Source organism: Diplotaxodon limnothrissa, linkage group LG8 (genome assembly GCF_057381915.1).
Source record: "Diplotaxodon limnothrissa isolate DT_005_m linkage group LG8, D_limnothrissa_male_GT1.1, whole genome shotgun sequence".
NCBI classification, from domain to species: Eukaryota; Metazoa; Chordata; class Actinopteri; order Cichliformes; family Cichlidae; genus Diplotaxodon; species Diplotaxodon limnothrissa.
Window position 1 is genome coordinate 28,848,057 of NC_140603.1, and position 5,763 is coordinate 28,853,819.

Below are 5,763 nucleotides of genomic sequence, written 5' to 3' on the forward strand. Positions count from 1 at the left end.
TTCGCTGATTTCCTTTGCTTGTTTGTGGTGTTGTTTTGTTAAAATGTGTGCAGGTGTCACTCAAAATGAAGGAAGCACTTAAACTGTGTTGTTTAACTCCAAATCAATCACACTTCTGTGAAATCAAACTGTCCACTTGGGAAGCAACACTGACAATCAATTTCACATGTTCTGCAAATGGAACAGACAACAGGTGTAAATGATGGGCAATCCCCAGTAAAGGAGTGGTTCTGCAGGTGGTGACCACAGACCACTTCTCAGTACTTGTGCTTTATGGTTGATGTTTTGGTCACTTTTGACTGCTGGCAGTGATTTCACTCTAGTGGTAGTATGAGGCGGAGTCTACAACCCACACAAGTGGCTCAGGTAGCACAGCTCATCCAGGATGGCACATCAATCTGGGGTGTGGTAAAAAGGTTTGCGGTGTCTGTCAGCGTAGTGTCCAGAGCATCAGAATCAGAATGGGGTTTATTGCCAAATGTTGAGCAGGTTTACAACATTAGGAAATTGCTGCGGTGCTTCAGTGCAAACATAGTGTCATAAATAGCACTTAAATAGACATGAAAAAAATAAAAGTAGGGATAAGAATTAAAAGTGCTACGTTGAAAGATATGTGCATGAGTGCAGGTGGTGATCAGTGCCAAACATAGAATGATGCAGTGACACAGCGTAGGGTCATGTGTTAGTGGCGGGTACAGTCATATGGTTATTGTTCATATGTCCGACAGCAGAGGGGAAGAAACTGTTCTTATGGCGAGAGGTTCTGGTGCGAATGGACCGGAGCCTCCTGCCTGAGGGGAGCAGGTCAAACAGACTGTGTCCAGGGTGAGAAGGGTCAGCTGAGATCCGGGCTGCACGCCGCAGTGTCCTGGAGGTGTACAGGTCCTGCAGAGATGGGAGTCTGCAGCCAATCACCTTCTCAGCAGAGCGCACAACACGCTGCAGTCTCTGTTTGTCCCTGATAGTGGCTCCAGCGTACCACACGGTGATGGAGGAGGTGAGGATGGACTCGATGATTGCAGTGTAGAACTGCATCATCGTCCGTGTTGGCAGGTTGAATTTCTTCAGCTGCCTCAGGAAGTACATCCTCTGCTGGGCTTTCTTGATGACGGAGGTGATGGTGGGCTCCCACTTCAGGTCCTGGGTGATGGTGGTACCCAGGAAGCGGAATGAGTCCACAGAGGTGATGGGGGTGTCAGTCAGGATGATGGGGGGGAGTGGGGCTGTGTGCTTCCTGAAGTCCACAATAATCTCCACTGTCTTCTGGGCATTCAGCACCAGGTTGTTGTGGCTGCACCAAGACACCAGACGTTCAACCTCTCTCCTGTAGGCAGACTCATCCCCGTCCGAGATGAGTCCAATAACGGTGGTGTCATCTGCAAACTTGATTAGCTTGACAGACTGGTGGGTGGAGGTGCAGCAGTTGGTGTACAGGGAAGGTGCTACCAGGAAACAGGCCAGTGCATCAGGAGATGTGGAGGATGCTGTAGGAGGGCAATAGGAGCAGTAGGACCACTACCTCCGCCTTTGTGCAAGGAGCACTGCCAGAGCTCTGCAAAATGACCTCCAGCACGTCACGAATGTGCATGTGTCTGCTCAAACAGTCAGAAACGGACTCCATGAGGGCCCTACGTCCACAGGTGGGGGTTTTGCTTACAGCCCAACACGTAGCAGCATGTTTGGCATTTGCTAGAGAACACCCTGATTAGCAACTTTGTCCATGGTGACCTGTGTTCTTCATAGATGAACTTTATCATATCTCTATCATAATATTTCGAGCTCAAATTTTTAATATAGAAAAATATTAATATGCACTTGTAATAAATGTTACAATATACCATAAAAGTACAATTGATTATCACAAAACAAGAAACAAAAGCAAAATCCCAAAGTAGAAACTAACATTTTCTGTGTATGTGTACATATTAAAAATGCAAACTTCTTAAAAAGGAAAAGCACTCAGATTGGAAAACTAAAACAAATGCACAATAAAAGATTGTAGTTTTTTGGCCAAAAATGACTTCCTTACTGATGATATTGGGCACAACTGGAGAAACACTGCCAAAGTTGGGTTCGCATCTTAACTTTGTAAAGCTTTAACCATGAAATAATTGCTACAACATTCTGGCATTTAATTATTCTGGTGTGTTTACATAACCTTCAGACTTTATATACACCCATCATTTTTGTGCAGTTTATTTCTCACAGTAGCGCTGCATGGGTCTGACTGTATACAGTAGGTTTTTGAGGGGAAAAGGAAATCGCACTGATGTAAAGGTCTCATTTTGACCTTCTGGAGATGCACAAACACCGAGGTTAGTGTCAATCAGCCCACTGGTCTCCTGTCTGCTCAGCATCTGCCCCCTGCGGGCCTGGAGAGACATGACAGCACATGCGTCAGACTGACTGCGTCACTTGTCTTTTCAGCCCAATAAAGCGTTCATTCTCAGCACAAAGATGGGTTCAGTACCTTCCAGTAGAAATACGGGACGATATTCTCCAACAGCAGAATCAGCGGCAGGACGACCACTGTGATGCTAAGATCTGATCAGACACATTCAGTCATCAGCAGTCCGACAATCACTTCAACACAGAGTTGATTGATTCACGCCCATGTTTGTATCTAAAATTTCACCAATTTCTTTGAATACTGACCATCACAGCCCAACTACAGTTTGTCATTGTGCATTCAAAGAGCAGCGAGGGGAGTAACCTCCTCTGGATAGATTAATCAAGGTTTGTTGTTTGGCCACATTAACGGGAGACATGTTGCATCATGAAAGTGAAAATATAACCATGAATTTGCATCTTAGCAAAGACTGCTGGAACATAATGTGAACACTTCTATCATGGCCACCAGCCTATAAGGTACAGGAGTGCCTGCTTTTTATGCCAACAGGCTGCTCAGTTCCCACAAACTTTAAAGAAACGATACTGGTAGATTTCATATTTGTTCAGTTATTTAAAAATCAATATTTATTATCCATGACCTACTCCTACGTAATATTTTTAAACAAAATACAATATACGTTATAATTCCCTTAAAAGTAAACACTGCCCCAACAGTGAGCTGTCTTGGAGAAAGTTTTGTGGTGTTTATGAATTTACTTGTGTCTGTGTTTTTGTTGTCTTCTCCGTCATGCTGTTTGCTTTTTCTCTTTACAAAAATGACATCTGGGTTTAGAAGAACACCTGTCAGCATTTCCTCACGAACACACAACATAGGTGTTAAACACATGTACTATCAGCACTGAAGTCATTGCTGATGTCACTAACGGGCTTACCTGAGCAGGTGAGATCCAAGGTATTGACAGAGGACGATGATGTTGCTCATTCTCTCAAAGCAAACGCAGACTGAACACAGTCATGTATGAGCTCCCACACAGTCCTGTCAGACACCCTTTTCTTTCCTAAAGAAATAGCAGAGCCACAGCCCAGATGTTTACAGAAAACAGCTGCTTGTCTCAGAGTCCAGCCAATACTGTGCACTGCTCTCCATTCTCCCATATTTTTCACCTCCACTGTGCCAGCACAGCGACTGGCTCCGCCCACCACCCTGACATCAGGGTCTGACGAGAAAGCAGAGTATCAATAGTAAAGAAGTCAATGTACTTCTGCAAATAATAAGTTAAAAAAAACGTTACTGCTCATTCTCTTCTGTGATTCATTTTTTCTTTAATTTGTTTATTTACCTGCTGAACTGTGTGTCCCTATAGGCTGGACGCCTGTGGAGAAAAGCAATGAATCCATCAGTATTAAGCAAGAACTTGACTGGGGCTCAGCCATAGACAGGAAAAAAATTAATTATTCCCAAAAAGTTGATTCTGTTCATCTGGATGTAACATTTTCAATGGGAGAAACGTTTCATCACTCATCCAAGTTCCTTTGCACAATAACTGAAGCCAGCCTACTGAATGAACAATGGGCTGTGAGGTCAGTTCCTTGATCATTAATGCAGTGCTATTACATGCACTTTAAATTGTTTCTGTTACAGAGTGAAAAACAATGTTAATAAAGTTATTCTTTGTTTTAAGGGTTTTTTTTTTGTTTTCTTTAATGTTAATAAGGATACAATGTTGTGCAGAGATGTACTTATATTAACAATTTAGACAAATTATACTATTTATAGTTGCGGGGGAGAGTGGGGGATGCAAAATGTTTTCTTGTTCCTAAGGGGGGCGTAGCAGAAAATAATTGCGAAGCACTGCCCTAAAGTATCCAAATCATAGACTCATACCACCTCTCCATCAGTAAATTTGTCATTTTGCCACGTACTATAAACCTAAATACTCTTGCTACGACGCTCCCGCATCATTTTAAGCTTTTCCCGGCTTCTCCTCACTTGCCATTCCTTCCTGTTCACCTCCATCCTCTTCCCTGCTTCAGTACATTCACTTTCGGTTCAACACATAAAATACTTCCACACATGACTCCGTTTACGCTCAGCCATTGTTGTGAGTGGGCACTAGTGATGTGTGGATCAATACTGAAATATCGATTCCTGTGATACCAGTTATTTATATTCTAGAATCGGCTGTATAAATGCGTCGGGGAGTCCTTTAGTGCTGCAGGCAGGCAACGTGTTCAAATAGCGCACAACTGCAGGTTTTTTATTTCTATATGATAATTCTGCATTTTTAAGCAATAAGAACAAGTAGTCTGTTGTCATGTAATCATTATGAAGCTATCATTTGAAATACAATAAAACATTACGTTTTTGTACAAATTATCGGAATCAGATCAGTATCGTCGATACCACCCTGAATTTTACTTGGTATCGGATCGGAAAGGAAATCAGTGGTCTAAGGGGCTGCGACACCTTTATACAGCCATATTTCACATGTAGTTCCTTCCAAGTTAGATAATCCGAATGATAAAGTTTCTTTCCACTGTCTTCCTGTTATTGATAAAGTACAAATTACTCAAATTACTAAAATATCGATATTTTAATATGAGAATCGATTCTAGAACATAAATACCAGGTATCAGAGGAATCAATATTTCCGTATCGATCCGCACACCACTACTGATTTCCTCTTCAAGGCCAGCTGGAACAGCAACTCTCCACCAGATCGTCTGCTAACCAGCGTTATTGTCGCCTCACTCATGCGCTTCATTGCAATTTATGCTTGTACTCGTTTTGTTTCTCTTGTGCCTAGTTGTGTCCACGGATTTTTTTACCTCACCGCCTACAGTTTCCTTTCCTTTGCTGCTGAATTTGCCCCTCTCACTTTGGTTCGGACTCCCTTCTTCTTATCACCTGCCTGCCTCCCTGCTCTCACAGTTAGACCACCTCACAGATTGGACCCCCTTAAACTTTTTTTTTTTTTTTTTTTTTCCTAAATGACATCAGAAACAGCAGTATGCGACATTACGTGATGGCAGAGCTTCAGTTCATCCTTTGTCATTTTTTTTTTTTTTTTTTTTTTTTTTTTAATAAATAGGACAGGGGGAATGAATGAGAGAAAGAGGGGGAGAGAAAGAAAGAAAACCAAAGGGGAGAAGAGACGGTGAGAAGGGGGGGGGAAGAGAGAGAGAAAAAAAAAAAAAAAAAGAGCTCCTGGGTCACCTGTATGGAGAAAAAAACAAAAAAAACAAAAAAAACAAACAGAGGAGACAGCAAACAACAAAGAGCAACATAATAATAGAGAAAACAAAGCACCATCACAATAAACTAGCTAGCCATAGATATCAATATTTACTAAATAATAAACGATATTGTGCAGCACGCAAGATAGACAGCGCACAGTGTGCTTTGAGGTA